The sequence below is a fragment of the Bombina bombina genome, chromosome 2, assembly GCF_027579735.1.
Source record: "Bombina bombina isolate aBomBom1 chromosome 2, aBomBom1.pri, whole genome shotgun sequence".
NCBI classification, from domain to species: Eukaryota; Metazoa; Chordata; class Amphibia; order Anura; family Bombinatoridae; genus Bombina; species Bombina bombina.
Window position 1 is genome coordinate 756,235,133 of NC_069500.1, and position 11,538 is coordinate 756,246,670.

General features: G+C 39.3%; 1 long non-coding RNA gene across 1 annotated transcript; it reads right to left on the reverse strand.

The window, feature by feature from the left end:
• Positions 1-627: 627 nt before the first annotated feature.
• On the reverse strand, positions 628-5,383 carry LOC128649534 (uncharacterized). The gene is made up of 2 exons (XR_008400678.1): positions 5,194-5,383; positions 628-1,618 (listed from the first exon to the last, which is right to left on the reverse strand). It is a non-coding gene; the product is annotated as an uncharacterized LOC128649534 (long non-coding RNA).
• Between the last annotated feature and the right edge of the window lie 6,155 nt (positions 5,384-11,538).

Below are 11,538 nucleotides of genomic sequence, written 5' to 3' on the forward strand. Positions count from 1 at the left end.
TAGCTAGTTAGAATAGTTATTAAATAGTTATTAACTATTTAATAACTACCTAGCTAAAAGAAATACAAAATTACCTGTAAAATAAATCCTAACCTAAGTTACAATTAAACCTAACACTTCACTATCATTAAATTAATTAAATAACGGCTAGATTTAGAGTTTTGTCGGTAACGACCCGCGTAGCTAACGCTGGCTTTTTTCTGGCCGCACCTTTAAAATAACTCTGGTATTGAGAGTCCACAGAATGGCTGCGTTAGGCTCCAAAAAAGGAGCGTAGAGCATTTTTAACGCAACTGCAACTCTCGATACCAGAGTTGCTTACGGACGCGGCCAGCCTCAAAAACGTGCTTGTGCACGATTCCCCCATAGGAAACAATGGGGCTGTTTGAGCTGAAAAAAAACCTAACACCTGCAAAAAAGCCACGTTCAGCTCCTAACGCAGCCCCATTGTTTGCTATGGGGAAACACTTCCTACGTCTGCACCTAACACCCTAACATGTACCCTGAGTCTAAACACCCCTAACCTTACACTTATTAACCCCTATTCTGCCGCCCCCGCTATCGCTGACCCCTGTGTCATGAGTGAGCTCATCTCAGGTGCAGTAATAAAGAGGTCCAGACCAGATATTTATCAAACAAGGGCTCACCTCAGGTGAAGGAAATCTTTATTACACTGTTGCAACAGTGTCCCAGAACAAAAAACAGCAACGCAAGACTAACACATTTTCATATACATGCATTTTTATACTATTACAGTAACTTACAAAGCAGAGAGCTAATTGGCTGATAATGATTGGCCAATAAATCTCACATGATTAGTGGTTACTAGGAAAGGAAGAAAAAAAACAGGTCCTCTATGTTAAAATTTGGGAGATATTTTTTCTTGGAATGTGACCAGAGGCTAGCTAGCTAATTGGATTGAGAAGTTGATACTGTACAGAGAAGCCTTGGATTTTACCTTGAGTTTCAGATATTTAAAAAAACAATGTATGGGAGAAGCCATAACTTTAAGATGTACTGATATATACTTTTTAGGCTAAAAGTAAGTTGTTAAAGATACATCACTTATTAGGTCAGGAGTGAATTGCTGGAAAATACAGAAGTAATATATCTGCAGTTTCATAGAAGAGTTCAGTAAAAGAAAAGGAAAAGTTTGGTTAAACATATAAAATAATGAAAATAGAATAAGCAGCTCATAACATTCCCCCCTTTGATCGCAAACGTCAAAGTGCCGCGATCACAAAAATTAAATGTGACTCATGGCGGTTTGACAATCACAATGCTATTAGTACATGGGTGCTTGCATCCAAGATGGTTCACAGGACTACAAGAGGGTAAGCAAAAACAAGGTAGGAGTGAAGTTATTAGGTAGTAGGCAATTCCGCTATTACCGGACGCTAGTCGCCATCGGGTGGAGTAGACAACTACCTAAACATTCCTATGCTGTAAATGTGTGTGTGGCATGACATATGTGTGTGGCATGACATAGTGCAGAAACATCCCCTCCCAGATTTATTAACAACAATTAACAATCCCCATCATTCTTGCAGAGTTGATGGCGAATAGTGGGTTGTCAGGCAGTATCATGGCATGTTTGGGAGGTGAAGGAATTCTGCACCTGTGAAGGAAATATAGAGAGTGTAAGTATAAGGTAATGCAATATGAAATCAAAATAAAACAATACAGAAAGACAATGAAGAAATAGAAACCACCAGGGAGGGAAAAAGGAGTGGGTTATAGGTATACAGGCTACGACCGGGGTGGCCATCAAGGTAGATGATGGTCCATGGTCTCTCCGTGGCCAGTTTCCCAATGTAGGAAAGTTCTAGACGATCCTAGGGACGTAGTGCATCCTGCATAGGGATAAGACAGGGAATTTTAGGGCACAGCTGGTGGGTAGACAATAACATTGTAAGATCAAGAGGTCAAAAGAGACATAGAGTAGGAGAGAAGTAGGTGAACTCAGAAGAAATCAGGGTCAAGAGAGATCTCAACATGGTGGGGAGATTCAAAACAGATAGAGGGAAACAAGTATTTGGGAGAAGAATGAGACACAGTGAAAACATTCTTGCATGTAGAGATTAGACCAGGTACACATTGTATACAGCAACACATCAGGATAAGGCATACTATAATAACAATGCCATACAGAAAAAGGGAGTGTAACCATCCCAAATTAGGTAGCCAATCAAAGAGATGGTTAAAAATACCTCCAAGGCCAAATTTGTCATCAATCACATCTTGGACATCCTGGGATAGGGACCTAATAACTGTGAGATGGTGACTCAAATTAAGTGATTGATCAGTAACATAGGTACAACATTCTTTGCTCACAAGACTATACCCCCCTCCCCTCCTTGGGAAGCGAGGAAGTAATGAAGGACCATCCTATTCTGCAATGCTAGTTGTCTAAGCTGCTTCAACTCTTGGGCCACACTCTGAACAACTCCTGCACTCTCATTCATGAAGGTCTGTAGTGTCACAGATAACATGATGATGTCCTGATGATTCAGGTAGACACCAACGGCCGGGAGGATAGCTCGACCAGTTGAATCTCCAGCATACTGTTAGACAAGGGGGGCAGCAAGCTTTCAGATTCACGTTTATTGCGAATTGGGCCAAAGGGCAGCGTGGGGACAACACGGATGGCTGGGGTTACCACACCCAGGAAGCAGATGGCTATAGAGTTACCAGGGAGGACTGACACCGCTGTCTGTCCACATATCAATACAACCCAGGGGGTGGTCTGCTGAGGAAAGATTGTACAAGGGATGGGGAAACAAAAGTACAATTGGGGCCCTGGAGGAATAAAAAAAAATGCAGTGAGATTATGATTCACAGTCAGGATCATTCCAGAGAAATTTACCAGCTGGAAATGAGTGCCATTACTGGAGATTACATACTCACATAGGGAGGCACCCAACCGCACCGTACCTTGGCCAATTTCCCTGCAGATAGTACCATATGAGGTGCCTCCCAAAGAGATAAAATTACCTGATGGGTTGAACAATGGTGTACCTGGAGGAATAAAAGTAGACAAATCAAAGGTAAACAAATCAACATTAATACCCATAAGAGGAATATCCCTCTTATGATGAGTGGGAATGCAAGCACAAATATAACAATTGCCCTCTGTGTGATTGGCTATAGTTTGGAGTAGGACAACGTGTGAGTTTAGTCCCCATTCACCTAAAGAATAGTTCTCTGTGGACAATTGGGCATTAGGTAAATTATCATTATGGGGGAAAGAATCGTGGGGGTAAATAGGGGTTGTGGCAATTGTAGTTACAGGGGAACGTCAAGCAAGAAGGGGTGACTTTCATTTCTCAGCTACCCACTTCATAATTTTCAAACCACATTCACTAGTGGGGCTATGCAAATAGACTGGATAACAAACCCCTTAGGACCTTTAAATACGAACTTTGAGTATAATTACTTGTTGAGTGCAGCTAGTAGTAGGAGGAAAAACTGCCACAGATACAAGGTTACCAGAACAAGAGTATTTAGTAAAGGGGTTAGGACAAACACACTGACCAGAAGACACATATTGGGAAATAGAGTAAGAGAGCATGGTCAAAAGTGTGACACAAAACAAAGGAGACATATTGAGGGATGTTACTCAAGATATCAACAGAGGAGTGAGACAATGAAAATAAGAGAAAGACAGATCTTTCAGTTTCACTCATTCAGCTAGTGAGATTTCACTATTTCTGGTTAGTCTGAGTTTCAAACCCAGAAGGGTCTGAATTAACCAATCGTCATCAGGGGTCTTGGTTACCCCTTCTTCAGAGGCCTTGGTTGCCCCAGCTTCTTCTTTCTTTGGCTTGTTGCAGGCTGCTTCTTTGTCTGGGCTGTATCTTTTGCACCTGGAGTAGTGGATCCAAGAGTCGACCTCAGCAACTTTAATAGCTGTTGGAGTAGTCAGCAAAACCAGGAAGGGACCTTTCCAGAGAGGCTGCAGTGGCTTTTTTTGATAGGTCTGGACTAAAATGAAGTCACCTGACTGGAAGGGATGTGCAGTCATGTCCAATGGCAAAGACTGAGAGAGAGAGACATGTCTGTGGAGAGAATGTCTGCAGTTGCAAAAGATAAGCAGTTAGTTATACATCACCTACTGCAAGGTCAGGCAGGTGTAAGGTGTTGGCACTATACAAAGGAGGTGGCCTACCAAACAATAGTTCATAGGGTGAGAGCTTGAGGGTCCCCCTATGGTTTGTGTGAGTCCCAAACAGTGCTAGGGGCAAAGCATCTACCCATTTAAGGCTTACTTGAGAACAAATTTTTGCAATAGTCTGTTTTAGGGTCTGGTTCTTTCTTTCCACTTGGCCTGAGCTTTTCTGGATGCCAAGGGGTATGGAGATGCCAAGGAAAGCCTAAGGCTAATGTCAGTTGCTGAATAATATTACTTGTGAAATGTGTTCCTCTGTTAGATTCAATTACTCTGGGAGGCCAAACATGGGTATGAGTTCTTTTAGCATTCACTTGGCAACTTCTTGGACTTTCACAGTTCTTGTAGGAAAGGCCTCGACCCATCCAGTAAGTTGGTCCACTATCACAAGTAAATGTTTGAAACCCCTACAGGGAGGTATGTCAGAAAAGTCAATTTGTAAACATTCAAAAGTTTCAAATGCCCATGGGCATCCGCCTGGTGGGCCTTTAGGTTCCCCCCTTGGATTGAATTGAGCACGTCTCACAATTCAATACAACCGATTTTGCAGCTTGATGCGGGGGGGGGGGGCAAAGTTGTGTGGTACCTCAGTGTGTTTTGTTATGCAGAAAGGATAGCATAAGAGAGAGGTGTGGTTGAGGTAGAGCAGGGCATCCATCTGGAGTGGACCAGATACCAAAAGTCACAGGTAACACCAAGAACAGTCCAGAGGTGAACAGTTTGTTCAGGAAGAGAAGTGTAAAGAGAGACAATGTAGTGTAAATGGCAGAGAAGCTGCATGCTAAGCAATTTGATCAGCATAACTATTACCAAGTGAAATGGGTTCCTGTGAGTGGGTGTGTGCTTTGCAATGCATGACAGAGATGGAAGTGGGTAAATGGATTGAGTCAAGGAATGCAGAAGCTTGTGGTGCATTGGCAATTTGGGTACCAGCAGAAGTTAGAAAACCCCTTAATTTCCATAATTGACCAGTGGCGTATACAATCCCTAAAGCATATTTACTATCAGTGTAAATGTTTACTGACCTGTCCTTTGAGAGCTGACAAGCAAGTGTGAGTGCATGTAGCTCAGCCGCTTGGGCACTGTAGTGAGATGGGAGGGGCTCGGCCTCTATAACAGAATCTGTCATGACTACAGCAGAAACATTCACCATCCTCAAACTTCCATCACAGAACAGTGTCCAATCCAGGTTAGGTAGAGGCACATCAGAGAGGCCATCCCTTAGTTTGGAGGAAAAGAGATATACAGATAAACAGTCATAGTGGGGGGTACCATCATCAGGTAGAGGTAACAAAGTTGCTGGGTTGAGAGAGGTACAGTGGATGCTAGTGATATTAGAAGGTACAAGAAGCAATGTCTCATACCTAGTGAGACGTTGGTTTAAAAAAAAATGTTGTGTATTTGTCTGACTGAGTAAGAGGTGTACTGCGTGTGGCACATAAATGTGTAAAGAATGTCCCTGTACAAGCTTCTTTCCTCTATTTTGGCATTTGAAATAGCTGATTTAGTCTGTGGTATACCCACCTATAGTAAAAGTTTTATACTGGAGTCTCATCTATCAATCAGCCTAAGTAAACAAGCCAGTAATAAGAAACCACACTCACAGGGGTGCAGGATAGTTAAAGGGACAGTTTACCCAAATTAAGAATAATTTTTAATTGAAACTGCTTGACATAGTTAAATATACTAGTGCTGAGCATACAATAAACTTCATTTTCTTTCTCTGTAAATATTTTTTGAAATCTCAGATTTTATATCAGTTTGCCTATACCCCTTTAAATATTTTTTTTTCCCTGCCTTCTGTGCATAGCACTTGCTCCACCCCCTGACTCTGTGTTGAGCAGTGAGCAGTTTTTTTTTTAGAGCTTGAATACATTCAGGTCAGTGATATCTCTCAGTTTGCAACTTATTTGAAGAGAAAAAGAAAACGTTTGCAACATGCAATTCCACTCCTGTATTAGAACAGACTTTTACACAGATCTGTATGTATTCAACTGAGAAGTCAAATCCACATCGGCATGAAGCCTCAATCAGCTGGAAAGCAAATGTAACTTTTTTTTTTTTCCCACTGCTAGTCTCACGGATTTTATATTATACTGAATATATATATATACAAGGAAAGGTCTGCACAAGGTGATTATGTAAGCAAACTATTGTAAAACAAACTAAAGTAAAAATATAGAAAATCATCCAGGTCTTATGCAATTATTATGCTCCCAGAGACAGGACCAGTAAACACAGCAGATTTGCATAATCAACAAATGCAAGATAACAAGACAATACAATAGCATTTAGTCTGAATTTCAAATGAGTAGTAGATTCTTTTCTAACACATTTCTAAGTTATGTATATTTCCACTCCCCCTGAACTATGTGATAGCAATCAGCCAATCACAAATGCATATACATATAGTCTGAGTTCTTGCACATGCTCAGTAGGAGCTGGTGACTAAAAAAAAAAAGTGTAAATATAAAAGACTGTGCACATTATTTTTAATGGAAGTAAATTGGAAAGTTGTTTAAAGTTGCATGCTGTATCTGAATCATGAAAATTTTTATAAAACCTGAGTGTCCCTTTAAATGTAAAGTGTGGGGAGTGATATTTAAATTTATAGTGTTAGCTGCGGATTATTTTTTATACTATGCAGCTTGTATAACAAGTCATTGAAAATACATTAATATAAAAACAATTTTACAGTGTACTGTCCCCATAAGGGCTGATCATGTATCATGTATATTACATATTCAACCTTATTGTCTTATTTACCATCAAAACTCCACCTCCCCACTGCATCACAACCTGCATATACTTAAATATTTATTGCAAAAGAAACAGACCCAAATACATACATCTAATGACACACAGTCCATAATACAGCAAAGAAGCAGAACTCCAATGGCAAACAAGACAAGTTTTTTTACCTTATCTTTTCCACAAACATACTTAACCCATTAATCATATACAAGAAAAACTCTCATATTTACTAGAGCGTGACAAAAATGACACACACCATCGCACTTTCAAAGTCCTTAGCTACTTCACTTGCAGATATATTTTATCTGCCTCAAACAGATGGAAACACATTAAATCTCTTATCAGCCCATACATAAAACAAATATCACTTAAAACTAAAAAAAAATCTATTATTGGTGCACAAAATTAAGAACATACATATGACTTTAAAACCAAGTTACAGCAATTATAAGCAAATCATTACATCATCAAATTTCTTAGCTAAGAATCCCTGATACACACACACAGCTCCAGCCTGCATCAAACATCAAGGCCAGCTTTCTTTTGCAGCGATTGTACACAAAAATTCTTATCAACTCGCATACCTCAAATATTTCACTCCCAGCATTTATTCTAAAGCAATGTTAACATACATGAAACTTTTAGTAATACAGAAAACACATTTTCATTTGGGTTTTGACGTCCGCAACCCTACTATTCTCAAACAGATAATAGTAGTCCATCTGGTCAGGGCATATATCAACCAGAAGATTGCGGAGGGAAATTAATTTAGGGAGCTCAAAGGACCCAAATCTCGGCCACCTTAATTCAGGATCAAGGCTGAGAGTATAGGAAACTCAGAGCTCTGTGCACAAAGTATAAATTCTATTTTTTTTTATAACCCAGCAGTACTGAGTTTTCCCTAATTTGCATATACTTTAACAAGGGGAGAGTCTTTGTCTACTTTAGACAACCGGGATCCCATTATTATATCCCTGTTCCTTAAAGTGAATGTAAATTTTGATGACAAAGTGCCCAGTCTACAAAAATTAGACCAAAAACAGGGGCACTTTAACTCCTCAAAATCCACACCTCACTTTAATCCCTAATCAAGTCCCTGCAGTTACCGGACGGACACTTCGTCAACGTCCCTGCCTAACGGGAGAGATTAGCACTATAGTCAATCAAGTCCCTGCAGTTACCGGACGGACACTACCTCAACGTCCCTGCCTAGCGGGAGAGATTAGCACTATAGTCAATCAAGTCCCTGCAGTTACCGGACGGACACTACCTCAACGTCCCTGCTTAGCGGGAGAGATTAGCACTATAGTCTCAAGTCACAATATGTCTTGGATCACTATTTCTGCCTCTGTAAAATCCCTACCACCTGAAACTTTATTTTATAGTGGGCTGGCACCCTAATGGTGTTTAACTGCCAGACAGATGTCCCACTGAATTTAATAGTGATCCAGTATATAAAACAAAAACAGGGTAAAAGACCCACAACATATATTACACGTACATGAACACAAAAGACAAAAAGACACTCACAGACTGGTCCAAGGGGTAGATTGTATCCGTTGTTTGTGGTCTGTTCCTCAGGACGTACTCCCTTATCGCCCCCCGGGACTCCCTGGCCAACAAGACAAAACCTCCCACAGGTAAGCTATAGACCTGAATCAGATGGATGCGTGCAGATGTTGGTTCCCAGCCAGGGAGGCACGGAAAGGTCGACCTGAAGTATGTCCCACCAGAGTCGCCATGTTACTGTCGTGAGTGAGCTCATCTCAGGTGCAGTAATAAAGAGGTCCAGACCAGATATTTATCAAACAAGGGCTCACCTCAGGAGAGGTAATCTTTATTACACTGTTGCAACAGTGTCCCAGAACAAAAAACAGCAACGCAAGACTAGCACATTTTCATATACATGCATTTTTATACTATTACAGTAACTTACAAAGCAGAGAGCTAATTGGCTGATAATGATTGGCCAATAAATCTCACATGATTAGTGGTTACTAGGAAAGGAAGAAAAAAAACAGGTCCTCTATGTTAAAATTTGGAAGATATGTATTCTTGGAATGTGACCAGAGGCTAGCTGGCTAATTGGATTGAGAAGTTGATACTGTACAGAGAAGCCTTGGATTTTACCTTGAGTTTCAGATATTTAAAAAAACAATGTATGGGAGAAGCCATAACTTTAAGATGTACTGATATATACTTTTTAGGCTAAAAGTAAGTTGTTAAAGATACATCACTTATTAGGTCAGGAGTGAATTGCTGGAAAATACAGAAGTAATATATCTGCAGTTTCATAGAAGAGTTCAGTAAAAGAAAAGGAAAAGTTTGGTTAAACATATAAAATAATGAAAATAGAATAAGCAGCTCATAACACCTGCATATTATTTTTAACCCCTAATCCGCGCTCCGTAAACCGCCGCTACTTACATTATCCTTATGTACCCCTAATCTGCTGCCCCTAACACCGCCGACCCCTATATTATATTTATTAACCCCTAATCTGCCCCCCACAACGTCGCCTCCACCTGCCTACACTTATTAACCCCTAATCTGCCGAGCGGACCGCACCGCTATCATAATAAAGTTATTAACCCCTAATCCGCCTCACTAACCCTATAATAAATAGTATTAACCCCTAATCTGCCCTCCCTAACATCGCCGACACCTAACTTCAAACATTAACCCCTAATCTGCCGACTGGAGCTCACCGCTATTCTAATAAATGTATTAACCCCTAAAGCTAAGTCTAACCCTAACACTAACACCCCCCTAACTTAAATATAATTTAAATCTAACGAAATAAATTAAGTCTTATTAAATAACTTATTCCTATTTAAAGCTAAATACTTACCTGTAAAATAAACCCTAATATAGCTACAATATAAATTATAATTATCTTATAGCTATTTTAGGATTAATATTTATTTTACAGGCAACTTTGTAATTATTTTAACCAGGTACAATAGCTATTAAATAGTTAAGAACTATTTAATAGTTACCTAGTTAAAATAATAACAAAATTACCTGTAAAATAAATCCTAACCTAAGTTACAATTAAACCTAACACTTTACTATCATTAAATTAATTAAATAAACTACCTACAATTACCTACAATTAAACCTAACACTACACTATCAATACATTAATTAAATACAATATCTACAAATAACTACAATGAAATAAACGAACTAAAGTACAAAAAATAAAAAAGAACTAAGTTGCAAAAAATAAAAAAATATTTACAAACATAAGAAAAATATTACAACAATTTTAAACTAATTACACCTACTCTAAGCCCCCTAATAAAATAACCCCCAAAATAAAAAAATGCCCTACCCTATTCTAAATTACTAAAGTTCAAAGCTCTTTTACCTTACCAGCCCTGAACAGGGCCTTTTGCGGGGCATGCCCCAAGAAATTCAGCTCTTTTGCCTGTAAAAAAAAACATACAATACCCCCCCCCAAAATTACAACCCACCATCCACATACCCCTAATCTAACCCAAACCCCCCTTAAATAAACCTAACACTAAGCCCCTGAAGATCTTCCTACCTTGTCTTCACCATGCCAGGTATGACCGTCCGTTCCAGGCTCCGATATCTTCATCTAAGCCCAAGCGGGGGCTAGACATCCATCATCCGACGGCTGAAGACGTCCAGAAGAGGCTCCAAAGTCTTCATCCTATCCGGGAAGAAGAGTAGATCCGGACCGGCAACCATCATCTTCCAAGCGGCATCTTCTATCTTCATCCGATGAGGACCGGCTCCATCCTGAAGACCTCCACCGCGGACCCATCTTCATCTGGCGACGTCCAACTGAAGAATGACGGTTCCTTTAAGGGACGTCATCCAAGATGGCGTCCTTCGAATTCCGATTGGCTGATAGGATTCTATCAGCCAATCGGAATTAAGGTAGGAAAATTCTGATTGGCTGATTCCATCAGCCAATCAGAATCAAGTTCAATCCGATTGGCTGATCCAATCAGCCAATCAGATTGAGCTCGCATTCTATTGGCTGTTCCAGGCAAAAGAGCTGAATTTCTTGGGGCATGCCCCGCAAAGGGCCCTGTTCAGGGCTGGTAAGGTAAAAGAGCTTTGAACTTTAGTAATTTAGAATAGGGTAGGGCATTTTTTTATTTTGGGGGTCTTTGTTATTTTATTAGGGGGCTTAGAGTAGGTGTAATTAGTTTAAAATTGTTGTAATATTTTTCTTATGTTTGTAAATATTTTTTTATTTTTTGTAACTTAGTTCTTTTTTATTTTTTGTACTTTAGTTAGTTTATTTCATTGTAGTTATTTGTAGATATTGTATTTAATTAATGTATTAATAGTGTAGTGTTAGGTTTAATTGTAGGTAATTGTAGGTAGTTTATTTAATTAATTTAATGATAGTATAGTGTTAGGTTTAATTGTAACTTAGGTTAGGATTTATTTTACAGGTAATTTTGTTATTATTTTAACTAGGTAACTATTAAATAGTTCTTAACTATTTAATAGCTATTGTACCTGGTTAAAATAATTACAAAGTGCCTGTAAAATAAATATTAATCCTAAAATAGCTACAAGATAATTATAATTTATATTGTAGCTATATTAGGGTTTATTTTACAGGTAAG